Genomic DNA, 19,198 nt, shown 5'->3' on the forward strand with positions numbered 1-19,198 from the left:
AAAAGTAGATGAAAGAGTCTAAACAAAGTTAGGGTAGACTGAGAATATCGATTGCTAAGTGGGTAATCATTGTGCTCAAGGAAAATGGGTATATTAGGAGAGCCAGAGAAGGATGATTGAGAGTACTGAGTTCCACATTGTAATGGTTTTTCACATATTTCCTACGTTTGACTTTACAGAAAGCAGGCAGTAGAATATAGCAAAGTTTCTCCAGATAAGATCCTGTCAACACTCAGGTGTCATTAGCCTTAAGCTGCATGAAGAGTAAGGCCAGTCACACCATTACACCATTGCAAAGTACACCAGTCTATGAGGGGCATCAAAAGAGTGAGAAAGCAGTAATAATGCAGTTGGGGCTCTACAAAGAATTCTAGTTGTAACATGGAAACATGTAATCTAATCCTCCCTCTGCCAAAGTGGAAATGATAATGATATTTCTTATTTAGTATTATGGTTTTGATTTAAAAATCCCTTTGTAGGCAGCAACCATTTCACTAGTAAATAAATATGAAAGAAACATTTAAATATTGTCAATTCGAAATTATGCCACATTATTTTTCTGCTTAAGGGCCATAGTAGGTTGTAGTTCATTTGTACATCCAATTACAAATCAGAAAAAGGGATTTAACAAGATTCCAGTAAAAACCTCCCATGCTCATGGATTGAAAGAGTCAATACAGTTAAAATGGCCATACTGCCCAAAGCAATCTACAGATTCACTGCTATTCCTATCAAGCTACTAACATCATTTTCTATACACTTAGAAACATTATTCTAAAATTAGTGTAGAACTTAAAAAGACCCTGGCTTGCCAAAGCCATCCTATTCAAAAAGAACAAAGCTGGAGACATCACATTATCACATTACCCAACTTCAAACTATATTATAAGGCTACAGTAACTAAAACAGCATGGTACTGATACAAAAACAGACACATAGACCAATGGAACAGAATAGAGAACCCAGGAATAAAGCTGCACACCTATAGACATCTGATCTTCAACCAAGTCAACAAAAATAAGCAGTGAAGAAAAGGCTCCTTGTTCAATAAATGATGGCTGCGATAGCTGGCCATCATTTATACAGAATAAACTTGGACCCCTACCTATCACTATATGCAAAAATTAACTCAAGATGGGTTAAAGATTAAAATATAAGACCTCAAACTATAGTAACTCTGGAAGACCGCCTAAGCAATACCACCCTGAACACAGGAACTGGCAAAGATTTCATGATGAATGAAATCATGTCCTTTGCAGCAACATGGAGGCAGCTAGAGACCATTATCCTAAGTGAATTAACACAGGAACATAAAACCAAATACCACATGTTCTCACTTATAAGTGGGAGCTGAACACTGGGTACATGTGGATATAAAGATGCAATAATAGGCGCTGGGGATTACTGGGAGGAAGAAGGGGAGATTAAGTTTCAAAGCCAACTATTGTGTATGCTATGTACTATGCTTAGTACCTGGGTGAAGGGAACAATCACATCCCAAACCTCAGCATCATGCAATATATCCATGTAACAAACCTACACATGTACCCGCTGAATCTAAAATAAAAGTTGGAGTTATTAAAAAAAAAAAAAAAAAGTGATTCAGGAATTTCAATTCATGACCCTGTTGGAAAACACCAGATGTGAACATGCAGAAACAGTCAACCAAATGTTTAGACCTACAGTATTTTTTATAAAACAAGAAAAAGAGCATTATAGAACTGTATTAGTCCCTTCTCATGCTGCTATGAAGAAATACCCGAGACTGGGTAATTTATAAAGGAAAGAAGTGTAATTGACTCACAGTTCTGCATTGCTGGGTGGGGCCTCAGGAAACTTAGAATCATGGCAGCAGGCAAAGGAGAAAAAGGCACCTTCTTCACAGGGGGCAGGATGGAATGAGTGCAAGCAGGGGAAATGCCAGACACTTAGAAAACCATCAGATCTCCTGAGACTCACTGATTATCATGAGAACAGGGTGGGGAAACCACCCCTTTGACCCAATTACCATATCAACAACACACTTAAAGGAATGCGGATCACTTAAATGACCTATTAAAGAAATGGAAATAGATTTTCAGAGACTGGTAGAGTAAAAAAAATAAAGAAACATTGTAGAGGAGCTAAAATATGCACATAAACTAAATCCATATTTGAAATAGCACAACAAAATGAACACATCAGAGAATTTGAGAAACCATCCTAGAATATAGAAAAAAAAGTTGAAAAGTACAAAACATGAAAGCTATCAAAGAGAAGATGGTATCTGTGGGAGAAAAAAAGAAAGATTTGATTCTCTAATTATAGGTATTTCTGAAGAAGAATCAAATTACAAAACTTGAAACAGAAACTAAAATCAAGTATACAATTTAAGAAAAATTTACTCTCCTGGAAAATATACTGTTTACATTAATTGATTTAAAGAGAGTTCACACAACATTAATGAAAGGAGACTCACTTCCCAATCAAATATTGGAATTATAAGACTGCAGAAATATTAAAGGAGTATTTGGACTAAAAGAGATAAATCCAAGGCCAGGTATTTGGTGCAGACCTATAATCCCAGCACTTTGGGAGGCTGAAGCCGGCGGATTGCTTGAGCCTAGGAGTGTGAGACCAGCCTGAGAAACATGGTGAAACCTCATCTCTCCAAAAAAAAAAAAAAAAAACACACAAATTATAGAAAAATTAGCCAAGCATGATAGAGCATGCCTGTGGTCCCAGCTACTTAGGAAGCTGAGGTGGGAGGATTGCTTGAGCCCAGGAGGTCGAGTCTGCAGTGAGCTGTGATATGATTGTGCCACTACTCTCCAGCCTGTGTGAAAGACGAAGACCCTGACTCAAAAAAAAAAAAAAAAAAAGAAAGAAAGAAAAAGAAATGATACGACTTCGATGAGTGGAGAACACCAGGGCTCTTGTCTTAGGCTGAATTGCATAAAATGACAGATACACGTGGAGTAGTTTTAAGGAGCAGAGAGTTTAATAGGTAAAAAAAAAAAGAAAGCAGGAAGAAGCTTCCCTGTACAGAGACAGAGGGAAGGGGTCTCCAAGGCCGAGAGAGGAAACCCGGAGTGCAGTAGATACCAGCTTTATATGAGGATGCTGGAGGAGGCGGTGTCTGATATGCATAGGGCTTAGGGGATTGGTTTGACTAAGCATGTCATTCACATAGCCCTGGAAAAAACTGGCCCTCCCACCTAGTCTTTTAATATGCAAATGCAGGGAGCCGTGATGTTCTACATACGTGGGGATATGTGGGGGCAGGCATGTTGCCAGGCACGTGTGGGAGCAAGGGCAAGAGGACAATGGTGGGAATCAACATGTGTAGATGGAAGCAGCTTCTAATGGCCTGTATTTGCATATCAAAGGTTGCCTGACTGGCTCTTAAGAGCCAGGCTTTCCTGCTAGACAAGAAATGTTTCTGGAGCTGCTTTAAAAGAGACAAAAACTTTCCAAGAACCGTTTTTCCCCTCTATCTAGGTAAAATAATTTCTTAATAACTCCTATAACAGAAAGAAAGAAAGAAAAAGAAAAGAAATAAATCTAGGCCACAGTCTCAGTCTTATCTGAATATTAAAAGCCAGAAGTCTTTTTTATAAAGTTTTGAAAGAATTAGAGAGACCTCTATGTTTTACTTCTTCATTTTTAGTAATTGGAAGAGAGACTAGCACATCATAGACATCAATAATTATTTTATTGAGTGAAAAAATGAATAAAGATTAGCTAGTTGCCCATCATGTATGAGGGCAAAATACATTGTTAAAAATTTAATATACATCCATACACACCACTTAGAAAACAAAAGAAATCTCTTAACATTGTATTGATAAAGAGATGTATTCTAATTAATATTTTGAGCACTGGGAAGTCAAGTAGACCAGTAGTTCAGTCAATGACAAGAGGGGCTGAATAGAATCACAGCTGCAGGTTGCCACACTAGAGAACCCAGAAGTTAGTGCAGAGATTGCTTCCCAAAGATGCTTCTGGATAAAACTTCAAAGAAAATCAAATTGTCATAACTTTTTTTTTACTTATTACAGGAATAAGCTGTAACTGCCACACACACACATGCACATACACACAAATTCCTCCTGAATTGACTCTGAGTTTAAAAAGTCAGTTTTACTATTCCTAGACAAATGCCCCATCCCTCATTCCAACACACATGGAATGAAAACATACTAAAATATGGTTCTTAGATCCAGAGGTTTGAGGTCAATTATCTATATTCTATTTTCTGTGTTTTCTAGTCTTCATCAGGTATTTATATTGAATAATTCTTTGTTTTCAGAAAAGAAATATAAAATTATTATCTGTAGTGGTAATTTCTAGATTTTGTCCCCTAGTGATTAAACATCCTTGAAATATTCCTATGAAAACAGGAACCCAGTTTTTTATTCTATTGATAGTTTCAATTGAGAGTCCAATAAAATATCGAGGAAGTAAAACCTCTTTTGTACATGTTATGCTTGCTTTGGGGAGCTTTCTAGGCATACAAGTGCTGAAAATTTTTTCTCTGGTTTGCTTTTAAACTCTTAATTGTATCCTTCTAGCCAAATCAACAACTCAAATTGGATCTTGATCCTGAATCTGAGCTCCTGGTTCCATGCTTCCTTCCTTCCAAACCTGAAAAGATCATCCGTGACTTTCACAATGCAGGGCATTTTCTAGAGTCTTACTTGATTCAGCAGATTTGCCTGAGAGTGAACAAATGAAGCATGAAAACTTATATGGAACTGTCTAACACAAGCACATGTTATTATATCATTAATAAGAAGAATTAAGTCATTGGCTCTGCTGTTTCCAGACTTCAAAGTCATTTTGCTTTTATTGTAGCTAACTGACAAAAGAGAGGAGTCAAATGATCAGTTTACAACAGGAGACACCATGTCATTTGCTACACAATCAGTCCTCTGTGTTCTGTCAATGAGGATGGACCAAAAGAGGTCACTTACAAATTTATTGTTGTAATAAAATATATTGACCGGTGATCAGTGGAAATGAGATTATACCAGCCCTTTCTTTTGTGAAATATAACTTTCCAAATGTTATAAGAGCTAGAAAGTAAAATAAATATTTTTGTGTAGGGGAAAGTAGATTCTTCTGACCTACCATGTTGGGTTTCTTACCCTTGCTTCTACAGTCAGAGTCCTTTTGGCTATATGTAATGATAGAAGGAAAGAGAGGGCTTGAGAATATCATTATAACTGAGTGGTTACTGCAGAAGACAAGAAATTATTCCTTACCTAGTAAAAATAACTAGCTACCTAGAATTTGCATAAAGGCAACTGAGTTATCTGCAAATTTGGTATGCCCAGGGATGCTAAATGAATACAATCGATACCTCATAAAGATGTCTGGATGTTATGGGAATAATGTTGCAGACAAACAATATTGTAGATAGAATAAAAAATCATTTCAGAAGTGGTCTGTCAATCTTAATGCAAGTTCTACACAATGTAGAGTGCACCACTGTACTCCACTGTTGGCTCTTAAAACACTTTGTTTCACCCTGCCAAGGAAATAGTTATGAGTAAGACCTCAACTTGGATGCCAGTCTATTCAGGATACTTCAAAATGATCAAGATTCTATTGAGTAAGATTCAGAATTGTGTGAAATGGGCCCTTAACGAAGGGCCCTTCAGTCTCAAATAGTAAGAATCAGTGTTGTGTCCTAACAACCTATCTGAGATCTTTAGTAACCTGATATGACCATTTGTGGCTGTATACATATTATCCTGATATGAAAATGAGAAATGGTATCATTTGCTTTGGTTGATAATATGGTTTATTCCTTCAATATATATTTGAGTGCATATGATGTATTCTACACTGATGTCAGCTGAGATAAATCAGTCAAAACAAAACGAAACCAAAAACAAATGCAAAAGTCAAGACCCCGATATTAAGAATGCATTATAAACTTGTTAACTAGTAGGCATACTGTAACATGTCATTAGAGTCACAGATAAAAGATTTAAACAGAATTTTAATTTTGTTAGCAACTTTGTTGAATATTCTCATCTCTAATAATTTTCCCATATATTATTTTAGGTTTCTATGTAGAAAATCATAAAAATTGCAAATCATGGGAATTTTATTTCTTTATATCCCATCCATATTTATTTTACTACTATTTTCCATTTCATTTTACCATAATTTACAAAAATTGGCATAAATTCCTTTGGAATCAATTTGATTTCTTCTTTTTTTTTTACTTTTGACATTTGAAGTAAAATATGATACACACACAAAAGTGCACAAAACTACACATATAACTCAATAAATTACCACAAAGAGAACATATTTGTAGCCATCACCCTGATCAAGAAGCAGAATATTACAAGAACACTGAAAACCCCCATTAGACCCTTTCCAATTATCACCTCTACCTTCCCCATGACAAGTAACTAATATGCAGACTTTGAACACCACAGTTTTGTTTTCTTGTTTTGGAATATTTTATAAAGTCATATAGTATGTTTTCTTTTGTATCCAGCTTTTTTCTTTTGTATTTAGCTTTTTTACTTCATAGAATATCCATGAGATCCATCTATTTTTTTTAAATCTTAAATTCTGTTACCATCATATGAATACAACATGATTTATTTTTACATTTTTCTATTGATGGACTTTTGGATTGTTTCTGGTTTTTGTTTATACAAGAAAGACTGATATACAAATAAATTTTACATATGTCATTTGGTGCATATATTCATGTATATATTTTTAATATATATCTGTAAGTAGAATAGTGGGTTTATAGAATAAGCATACAGCCTTAATAGATACTGATACTCAGTTTTCCAAAGTGGCTGTATACTTTAGCTGTACACACGAAAGTGGTATTTATAATATCACCAGCAGTGTATAAACATTCCTGTTTCTTAATACCCATGCCACCATTAGGTATCATTAGTCTTTTAATTGTAGCCAGTTTGATGGGTGTTTAGTCATATCTAATTGTGTTTTTTTTTAAAAAAAAAAAACATTTTCCTGAATACTAATAAGGTTAATCAACTTTTAATATTATTATTATTTTGATATTTTAAGGCTTTATTATTTTCCCTTTCACATTTAGATCTACAACACACCTGCAACAGACTTTTATATATGGTGTAAAGTAGAAGGAAAATCTGAATTATTTCAGCACCACTTTCTTCAGTGCTACCTTTGATATGAATGAAGTTGTGTACCTGTCATTGGGTTAACTTCTAGATTTTCAATTATATTCCAGTGTTCTTTTGTTTGTTCTTGTACCAGTATTCTATTGTATTAATTATATACCTTTACAAATAAGAGTTGTATTCATTAGATTAAGTTATTTCACCATGTTCTTTTAGAAGATTTTTATTATTAGAATTTTTGACTTCCATACAAATTTTATAATCATATGCCAATTTTTGAAAAACTTATTGGAATTTTTAAGATTGCATGAAATTTCTAGGTTAATTTAGAGAGAATTGCTGACTTCAAATTTTGCATCTTCCAGGCTGTGAAGAGAGTATATACTTCAATTAAATTAATTAATAAAAAATTTATCTGAAGACATTTTATTATTTTAGAAGCATTTTCACACATATTGTTTTCAATTTGTTCTTAGGTACCTAATTTTTTTTATAGTATTGTTAATTTTAAAAATCGTTTTCTGTTTTTGGAATGTAGAAAGTTGATTTTCATACATCCATTGACATTGTATCTAGCAATCTTCAATCTTGCCAAACTGCTTATTAATTTAACAATTTATATGTACATAATTGTAGATGTTCTAAGTTTTCAATCATAGTGTTTGCAAATAATGATTATTTTATTTCTTTTTTCCACCTTTTATTTTTTAAAAGAAAACTGTTATTTCCTCATTGTGTATTTATAATCTCCAATAGATGTTGAATAGCAGGGTTACTGGCAATTTTCATCTCTGCAAACATTGTTTCTATCTAGAATCTCTGCTTCTTTTGGAACTCCAGTTAGGCATATGTTAGAATTCTCAGCGTATCCCATATTTATCTTACCTTCTTTTCTCTATTTCCCAAACTTTTGGAGCTCTCCGCTTCATTTTCAGTGCTATGCTGCTGCTATGCCTTCTATGCTATAAGGTCCTTGACTTTCTTTTCAGTTGTATCTAATCTATTATTAACCCAACCACTGAGTTCTTAATTTTAGCTATTGTATTTTTGGGATTTAGAATTTTTGTTTAGCTCTTTCTTTTATAATTCTCTTTGCCAAAATTCTCCACCTTATATTATATATCCATGAACATACTAATCATGAAGTATGTATATGCTAACTTTATTATCTGGATTCTCTGTGGGTTATTTTCCTAGTGTTTGTCATATATATTTGTTTGGAACACACCTTTGCCTTCTGCCTTGTTATTATATATGTAATACCAGATAGGAAACATTATAGAAATATTATGAGTTGTAAGATGCTGTTAACTGCCTCCAGAAATGTTTTATAATGGTTTATTTTTTATTCTTTTTATAAAGAAGGTAGAATCAATCTCAGACCACTTTAATCCAGTTCTGGAACTGAAATGATTAGAAGCTGGATTTAATGAAAGCTCATATTTACTTTTGCTTTATCCTTACTCTTGGGCTTAACTTTACCAAACTTGTGAATTTATCAGCACTATTTTCCCATTGTCAGACTGTGCATGCCAATTTTTGTCCCCTTAGTCTGCTGAGGTTGTTTTCTTTGTTCATCTTCTCCCACTATCAGTTTCCTCTTCTGTAATCTGCATATTCCCTCAGGGATAATGGGCTTCACTGCCAGGCTCGCTCACTTTTCTCCATTTACTTCCTTTTCCTTACAAATCTTATTTCCACAGTTCAAAATTGTCTTTGTTAGCTCTCCAGTGCTTTCAAACTTATGTTTGTTGTGCTAAACTACATTTTCTGGTTATTCTTAGTTCACGTGTGGAGCTTAATTATCAAATCTGCCTCTGCTGAAATTTCTTCCCTTTATTTCATTAAAATTTCCTCCCTTTATTATTTTTTCTCTAGCTACAAACAATAATTACTGGAGAGAGACTTTCAGCAAACTGGAGTACATAAACATTTATGAAGCATTTATCACATACCATACCATTAGTATACAGTTTAATTGTCCCCATAGTCTGTGAAATAGTTACTATTAATCTCCTTTTAGAGATTAAAAAAAAGCAACAAAACAGTGGATAGAAGATTCCACTTTAAGAGTGTTTTTCATGTATTAATGCACACAAATCAACAATTCACATGGCGTTATTGTTAAATGCAGACTCTGGGTTCAGGTGATCTGTGGTGTGGCCTGAAATTCTGTATTTTTAATGAACTCCCAGGTCAGGCTAATGTTGCAATTCCATAGATCACAGATTGGGTAGCAAGGCACATCACACCACCAACACAGTTTTTCTTTTTGCCCATAAGGTCTAAAATCAGTCCTCCTCCTCTTCTGACAAGCTTATCTTATTCCTTTCCAATTCTCATACTTCCCTCCTCCATGCTTTAAAACAACTTCCCTTTCTATGAATTTACTGCCAATAATATTCTAACTAGACTCCCTTATTCCTCAGTTTAAACTATAATCTTGAGCTCATCCATACCCTACTCCCGCATCTGACTTTCTATACTTATACTCTATGGCAGCCGTAAGTCTAGCTTAGTCAGCAGCTTTGGAACTCCATGCTTTCCAGGTTTAATTTTTTCAACATCTGCCTTTCCTTTCATTATTTATTATTTTCTAGTAAATGAAGGTTGTGTGTTAACGTGCAAAACCAAAAACGAACAAAAGCCAACAGGCTTTCTGAGTACAGAGATCAAGTTGAAAAATTATGAATACTATTTCTCAAAATGAAGTTGAAAACTTCTGTGCCGTACTAAGATAGGTTACTGGAAATAGGAAACAAAGTCATGTTACAATTGATGAAAACAATGTAGAATACCTAAATCAAGCTAATTAACATATTAATCACCTCAAATACTTATTATAATTTTTTGTGGTGAGGACATTTGAAATTTACTGTCAGCAATTTTGAAATAAATATATAATACTATAATTAATTATATTCACCACACTGTGCAATAGATCTCCAACAAAACCTAATTCCTTTTGTCTGCCTGAGACTTTGTACCCTTTGACTATCACCTCTGCATTCCTCCAGCCTCTGAAATCACCATTCTACTCTCTGCTTCTATGAATTCACTTTAGATTCCACTATAAGAGAAAATATGTGATATTTGTCTTCCTGTGCCTGGCTTTTTCACTTAGCATAATGTTCTCTAATTCCATTCCTTTTGTCACAAATGACAGGGTTTTCTTTTTTGTAAGGCTGAATAGTGTTTCATTGTGTCTATATACATTTTCTTTATCAATTCATCCGTTGATTAACACCTATGTAGATTCGATATCTTTGCTATTGTAAATAATACTGCAATAAATGTAGAAGTGGAGACATCTCTTTGACAAACCAATTTCAAATCTTCTGGGTAAATATCCAGAAGTGAGAGTGCCGGATCATATGGTAATTATATTTTTTGGAACTTACTAGTTTTACATAATGGTTGTACTAGTTTACATTCTCACCAACAGTGTGAAAGGGTTCACTATTCTTCAAATCTTTTCCAACACTTGTTACCTTTCACATTTTTGATATTAGCCATTCCGAAAGGTGAGAGGTGAAATTTCATTGTGTGTGAAATTTGCATTTCCCTAATCATTAGCAATATTGAACATTATTTTTCATATAACTGCTGGCCATTTGTATGTTTTCTTTTGAGAAATGCCTACATGGGTCCTTTGCCAATTTTTTAATTGGGTTATTTGTTTTGTTGCAATTAAGTTATTTGAGTTCCTTATATATTTTGAACATTAACCCCTTAACAGATATATGGCTTGCACATATTTTCTCCCAAATCATATGTATCTCTCTTCACACTCTTCATTGTTTCCTTTTCTGTGAAGAAGCTTTTTAGTTCGATGTTATCCCATTTGTCTATTTTGGCTTCTGTTGCCTGAACTGTTTGGATCAAATTCAAAAAAATTATTATCCAGAAAAATGTCGTAGAGTTTCACCCTTGTGTTTTCTTCTAGTAGTTTTATAGTTTCCGGTCTTATATTTAAGTCTTTAATCCATTTTGTGTTTATTTTAGTATTTGGTATGCAATAAGCTTCCAATTTCATTCTTCTGTATGTGGGTGTCCAGTTATCCCAGCACCCTTTATTGAAAGGACTATCCTTTTCCCATTGTGTATTCTTGACACTTTTGTGGAAAATCAATTGACCATACATGTATAGTTCATTTCTGGGCTCTCTATGCTGTTCGATCTGTTAATATATCTGTTTTATGCCAGTACCATGCTGTTTTATTTACTGCTTAATATACTGTTGATTTGTAATATAGATTAAAAGTAGGTAGCATGATGCTACCAGCTTTTTTCTGTTTGCTTATGATTGCCTTGGCTATTTGAATGTTTTTTGTTGTTATTGTACCATATGAATTTTAGTCTCATTTGTTCTATTTCTGTGAAAAATGACATTGGAATTTTGATAGGGATTGCACTGAGTCTATAAATCATTTTGGTTAGTATAGACATTTTAACAATATTAATTCATTCAACTCATGAACATGAGATACCTTTCCATTTATTTGTGTCTCTTCAATTTCTTTCCTCAATGTCACAGTTTTCAGTGTGGAAGTCTTTCACAACCTTGGTTAAATTTATTCTTAAATATTTTATTTTTTGCAGCTAGTATAAATGGAATTATTCCCCTGATTTTTTTTTCAGACAGTTCATTGTTAGTGTATAGAAATGCTACTGTTTTTGTGTGTTGATTTTGTATCTTTCAACTTTACTGTATTTGTTTGTTAGTGTATTATTAGTTTGTAAGTGTTTTGTAGTAAAATCTTTAGTGTTTTCTGTATATAAAATTATGTAAGCAAAAAGTGACAATTTTGTTTCTTCCATTCCTGTTTGGATGCCTTTTGCTTCTTTCTCTTGCTTAATTGCTCTGGAAGACTTCTAATATTCTGTTGAATAGAAATGGCAAGAGTAGGCATCCATGTTTTCCTCCACATCTTAGAGGAAAGCCTTTCAATTTTTCAAGGATATTAGCCTGTAATTTTCTTTGCTTGTAATATCCCCATCTGGCTTTGATAGCAGGATAATGTAAGCCTCCTGATACGAGTTTAAAAGTATTCATTCCTTGTTGGTGTTTTTGGAAAAGTTTAAAGGGGATTGGTATTATTTATTCATTAAGTCTTTGGTAGAATTCAGTAGTGATGACATAAGATCCTGGACTTTTTTTTTGATAAGAGAGTTTCAACTTATGATTAAATCTCCTTACTACCTTTTGGTCTGTTCACATTTTCTGTTTCATCATGATTCAGTGTTGGTAGGTTGTAAGTGTCTAGGAATGTATTCATTTCTTTTAGTTTCCTGAATTTGGTGACATATAATTGTTCATAATAGTATCGTATGATTCTTTGTATTTCTGTAGTAGCATTTGCAATATCTTCTCTCTCATTTCTGATTCTGCTTGAGTCTTCTCTGTTTTTTTCTCATTACTCTGGCTAATGGTTTGTCAATTTTATTTATTTTTTCAGAAAATCAGTTCTTATTTTCATTGATCTCATATGGTTTTTCTGTCTTGGATTCATTTATTTCTGCTCTGATCTTTATTATTTCCTTTCCTCCTCCTAACTTTGGGCTTAGTTTGCTCTTTTTCTAGTTCCTTGAACAGTAACATTAAGTTGTTTATTTGAGATCTTTCATTTTTTATGTGGGCATTTATTAAACAACTTTACTCTTAGAACTGCGTTTGTTGTACCCCACAAGTTTTGATATGTTGTGTTTCCATTTTCATTTGTCTCCAGATATTTTAAATGTATCTATTAATTTCTTCATTGACCCATCAGTTGTTCAGGAGAATTGTTTCATTTCCACATATTTGTGAATTTCCAATTTTTGTGTGTGTTATTGATTTTTAGTTTTGGGTCGGGCGTGGTGGCTAACCCCTGTAATCTCATCACTTTGGGAGGCCAAGGCGGGTGGATCACCTGAGGTCAGGAGTTCAAGACAAGCCTGGCCAACATGGTGAAACCCAGTCTCTACTAAAGATACAAAAATTAGCTGGGCGTGGGGGCGGGTGCCTGTAATCCCAGCTACTTGGGCAGCTGAGGTGAGAGAATCGCTTGAACCTGGGAGGCAGAGGTTGCAGTGAGCCATGATTCTACCACTGCACTCCAGCCTGGGCGACAGAGCAAGACTGTCTCAAAAAGAAAAAAAAGATTTCTAGTTTTATGCAATTGTAGTTGGAAAAGATACTTGATATGATTTCAGTCTTACATTTGCTAAGTCTTGTTTGTGACCTAATATATAATCTGTCCTAGAGAATGTTCCACATGTGTTTGAGAAGAATGTGTATTCTCTTGCTGTTGGATGGAATGTTCTGTATATGTCTGTTAGGTTCATTTGGTCCAAGTGCTATTCAAATCCAATGTTTCCTTCTTTATTTGCTGACTGAATGATTTGTCCGTTGTTAAAAGTGAGGTATTGAAGTCCTCTACTATTATTGTATTATAATCTATCTCTCCCTTCAGATATATTACTATTTGTTTTATATATTTAGGTGTTGGATATTGAGTATGTGTATATATACACATACTCACACGTATGTATTTACAAGTATTATATCCTTTTGATGAGTCAACTTCTTTGTCATAATAGAATGTTCTTATTTGCCTCTTTTTACATTTTTGACATAAAGTCTATTTTGTCTGATGTAAGTATAGCTACCTCTGTTCTTTTTTTGTTTCAATTTGCATAGAGTATCTTTTGTTGTCTCTTCACTTTCAGTCTATATGCGTCCTTAAAAGTAAGGTGAGTCTCTTGATGTCTCTTGTAGGTAGCATGTAGTGGGTCTTATTTTTTAATCCATTCACTCATTCTATGTCTTTATTGAAGAATTTGAACCATTTACATTAAAATTAATTATTGATTGCTAAGACTTATTATTTTCATGTCGTTAACTGTTTTCTAGGTAGTTTTGTAGATTTTTTTTTCCTCTCTCTTGTCTTTTTTTTGGTTTGATGGTTTTTTGTCACGGTATGCTTTGAACCCTTTCTTTAAACTTGTTTTGTGCTTCTATTGAAGATTTTTGTTTTGCTGTTACATGAGGCTTACTTCAGACCTCTTACAACAGTCTATTTCAAGCTGGTAACTTGAATTGCCTACAACACTGTACACTTATATTATGTGTACATTTTATGTTTTTGATTTCAGAATTTACATTATTTTGTAATGAGCACCTTTTTACAATTTATTGTAGGTATTGTTGTTCTTAATAGTTTTGTCTTTTAACCCTGGAACTAGTAATAAAATTGAGTTACACACAATCGTTAAAGTCCTGAAATATTCTGAATATGGCTCTGTATTACTTATGCCATTGAGTTTTATGCTTTTGTGTGTTTTATGTTATTAGCTAGTAATGTTTTGTTTCAGCTTAAAGTGCTCTCTTTCACACTTCTTGTAATACAGGAAGTGGTAATAAACTCTCTTAAATTTTGTCTCAGAAACTTTTATTTTTCCTTCATTTCTGAAAGACAGGTTAGCTGGGAAAATATTCTTAGTTAGCAGTTCTTTTTCACCAGCATTTTGAATATATTATCCTTCTATCTTTTGCCCAAAATCTGCTGGTAGTCATATTGTGACTTATTTGAATACAATGTGTTTCTTATCTCTTGTTGCTCTCAGAAATTTTTCTTTGTCTTAGAATTTGATAGTTTGATTATTATATATCTTGTTGAACTCTCTTTGGGTTGAATTCGATTGAAGACATCTGCATTTCCTGTACCTGATGTAGGCATCTTTTCCCAGATTAGGGAAGCTTTCAGTCATTATTTCTTATAATATTCTTTATAGCCTTTTTTACTTTTTTCTCTCCTCCTTTAACTGCTGTTTTGTGAAGATGTGATCTCTTGATGGTGCCTCATAATTTCTGTCAGCTTTCTTCTTTTAAATTCCTTTGTCTTTTTCTCTTCTGACTGGAAAAGTTTAAATGTTCTGTCTCTAGCTAATTGATTTTTTTGTCTGCTTGATCAGTCTAATGTTGAAGCCTTGTACTGAATTTTTTTGGTTCAGTCATTGTATTTATCTTTAGGATTTCTACTTAAATGTTTTTTATTTCTTTGTCAAACTTCTTGCATTATTCATGTATTATTTTCCAAATTTTATTTTCTATCCATACATTCTTATATTTCACTGAACATGAAAAGGATTATTCTGAATTCTTTATCAGTAATTTTATAGATCTCTGTTTCTTTAGAGTCCATTATTGGAGCTTTATTAGTTTCTGTGGGAGGAGCTATGATCCCCTGATTCTTGTCTTTTTGTGTTATTGTCTGCATATTTGAAGAGACAGCCATCTTTTCTGGCCTTTATAGGTGTTCTTTGGCAGGGATAGATCTTCACTATTTAGTCTCAACTGTGATTTTATAAGGGGCATCTGGTGGTGATTTCAGGAAGGCAAGGATTATTGAGGGTTCTCTAGTTGGTTAGATTGCTGCCTTTGCTCCGACACTAAGTGTAGCCATTTGCTGGGCTCTGCTGTCTGGCCACTGGCCTCTCTGGTCAGGTCAGTCACAGAATATATTCCCTGGTTGTGTGACTCTGTTATTTAAAATCTTTAGTTGGGCAGATCTATAGTCTAGGTTCTGAGGTTAGGAAGAGTCACTGTTTGGGATGGGTGGAACCAAAGTCTATGCTCCTTAGAAATGCATGGTTGAGGACGGCCTCCCTGTCTGGAAACAACCATGGGGCAGGCTTTTTGCTGAGTGGAGCTGCTGTTTGACCTCCTGGGTCAAGCAGGTCTATTCTCTACATATTTCTGAAATGCATGGAGTTGACTGTCTCCCTGTCTTGGCTGTGTCATTGGGGTGGGCTCTGAAGGTTGGTATGTTGTCTAGGAAATCAAGCCAGGTTGAACCTCCCACTGTGCTTCTGAAGGCAACCAGCTCAGTTTTGCAGGTGACCTACGCAGTTGACTGGTATCTCTCACTGGGTACCACAGCTCGCAGGAACATAGAGGAACCACCAAAATCTGCACACTGGTCACTGAGAGCTCTGTCTTCTTTCTTTGTTTTTTACTGGATCCTAGGTAGTACAGCTGCGCTATTAGTCTCAGTGTTCCCCCTGAGGTAAGACCAGAGTGGGCTTCCTAGGAAGCATCTCGGAATGCTAGGGAGGCTGGATGACCGAACACCTTCAGTTCTCTAGTCCCTCTGTAGAAACTGTGGACCGTGGGGAATCCTCTCTGTGTGGCACTGTGCCAACTTGCAGGGGGTGGGGCAGGGATAGCATGGTTGAAGCATTACTATACTTACCCTAATAATTTGCTTCTTATTTAGTTCTTTGGACCACATGGTTGTTTCCAGCTTGTTTTCAAGTCTTGGGATTTTAAAAAATGGTACTCTGGTCTGTGGACAGTTGCTAGTTTAACTTTCTAGAGGAGGGGGGTGGAGAATGAGACTTCCTATTTCATTATCTTGCTAATGTCACTCAAACATGATTTCTTAGTCTTTCTGTGCCCTCCTCTCCCTAACAAAACACACTCCAAAAGAATGGTAAATATGATATCAGGATAAATGAAAAAGAAGACAATTATGTCAGAGGAAAAAAAACAACTTTATCAGATTTCATAGCAAATGATTTCAATTTGTATCTAACTTTACTGCTCTATAATTTGTCCATTATTTTGTATACACACTTACACATAATAATGAACAAATTGTAGAATAATAAAATATAAAAGCTATTCAGTTAACCAAAATGAAATAAGCAGTAACAGTTTCATAGCCATTTTAAAATGTATAAAGTACTGCTACTGTCCTGCCTTAGTGAACTTACCAGTCAAACCAGCTGTTTCTTTCATTTCATCCAAAGGGGATGAAGTGAGAATGTGGTATAGCAATGGTACTCCTGTGAAAGGAAGAACAAGCCAAATAAGCTTGGTGAGGGTGGGTGCTCAAAAGCCCAGTGAAATGGGAAACCCAGGTGATCAGTGGCAGTGGTGGAAGTATCATTAAAACTGTAAGACATTCATGAGGAATGTGTTCTATTAATAGGGAAATCCCAGGAAATTATATCTTGCTGACTCCTTAAAAGGAGGAAATCAATTGTAGGAACACAAGTCTATCTCTTTCTCTTCTCTGTGCTTCTTTTCTTTCCTTTCTCCTTCTCTTCACAGGGCATGAATGAAAACTGCTTGGCAAGATACCAGGAAAAATTAGAATAAATGATCTGGACTAACTTGGAGAAAGAGGCCTTGGTAAGAACCAAGACTAGCTGATTTTCATACCTCTTCTGAAAAGCTCTCAAGTGTTTTCCATAGTGCAAGAGCTATTAATTTTACAAGTTAGCTAAATTGCCAAGTTTATTTTGTTAGTGTCTGTCTTCTCTTTCTGAGTGCCTCTCCTATTTCCCCTTTTGATTCGCTTTATGTTCTCTTCTCTTCTTTTCCAGGCAGCCAAAGGTCAAAACCTGCCAACTTAACAGTTCTGACTTTTCCCTGATAAATTTCTTTTTTTTTTTTTTTTCCCCACCCAACAAAATCACAACTAAGTGTCTGCATAGGAGTTATCAGCATGGCTAAACTAAGAAAATTCACTTTAGGGTATAAACATATGTCCCTGCTATCCTAGAGGCACATGTGTTTCTACCCACGTCTTTGGTTTACTCACACCTAGCTAGTTAAAAGAAACAAAATCAGCATCAAAGCCAAATAAATATTTTCACCGCCTGTCTTTCTTACTCTTGATAATGTTCTCTGGTTGCAAATGATGGTAAAAGCTATTAATTGATGATGTGGGTGGTGGTGATGGTAGGAGGATTTGTAAAACGAATGGGTACAATAAGCCGGGAAATTTAAAGCATTGAAATTTATGACAGGGTGGATAAACATGAGTAAGAGATTTTGCTCTGCCAAAGTTTAGCAACTGTAAGTTCTGTGTTATAGCTCTGACCAAAAGATAAAGCCAAAATATTTACTTTGACTAGGAGATAAAGCCAAAAAATATATCCTAAACATTGTCTTATTGAAATCAGAGACCTCTCCATATTAAAACAAATAATTATTCTATTATTCAAGGAGCAAAACCAAAATAAAATTATCCTATGCAAAGAAAGTAGTAGGCAGGTCTTGGGTATCAGGATTTTATATGACATTGATAAGAAAAGTTATAGAGAAAGAATTTTACAAATAATACATTTACATTTGATTTTTTCCTCAACATATAAAAAAATGAAGGAATTTTCAGGGCATTAAAAAAGAAGCCCATTAATTCACTTTTTTATTCATTATAACACACAAAGCTTATGAATACTTCTTATGTTGTAGGTAGCATCTGACAGTTGGGTTAGCCATGTGGATCATCTCAGGCTACTACCTCACCCTGAGGTGGAAATAGCATAAAATGGAAATATACAAAATAATAAAGAGACAAATCTGTCTCATGCCTTTTACAGTATATTGAAAGTTTAACAAGTTTAAATAAATAGAGTATCAATAAAAGGAAATTTGGTTATAAGTGACAGAATTATACAGAAATGGTCAGAGTCAGACCTTAGCCATTCACCTCCAAGAACTATCCAAAGGGAAGGAATTCCTGTGCCAAGCACTTGTGATGTCCAGTCTAGTGCCTGATATTTGTCTTTTGTGGGAAAAAATGTATGTTCTGATGCTTTTAAACATTCATCTCAAATAATCAATATTTCTGTTGTGATTCTTCTTTCAGCATGCAGAAATTCCCTGTTCATAATGTTACTTTTTCTATAATTTGCTTACAGGGAGAGAATGCACTGGTTGGAGGACTTGAAGTGTCTGAATATTTTAGCATTTATACTTATCAGTATACACTATTAAAAATGGCATTTTAATTTCTTTATATTTGTCTCATGAGCCTTATCTGAATGACTCAAACTCAAGTCTGATTAAGTTTGAAACATCTAAGGTGACACTTTTAGACTGTGTTCTAGGGAGTACAACTGCCCCAGCAGGTGTAAAGGGATGTTTTTAAAATAAACATTTTGTGCTCTAATAAATGTGAAACTGAATTCAAATTCACACTGTATCTACTCACTAACTATATGACCTGCATCAAATAGTTAACCGCCCTCTCCCCTTTTTTTTTGAGCTGGGGTTTCACCCCGTCACTCAGGCT

The sequence above is a fragment of the Pongo abelii genome, chromosome 3, assembly GCF_028885655.2.
Source record: "Pongo abelii isolate AG06213 chromosome 3, NHGRI_mPonAbe1-v2.0_pri, whole genome shotgun sequence".
NCBI classification, from domain to species: Eukaryota; Metazoa; Chordata; class Mammalia; order Primates; family Hominidae; genus Pongo; species Pongo abelii.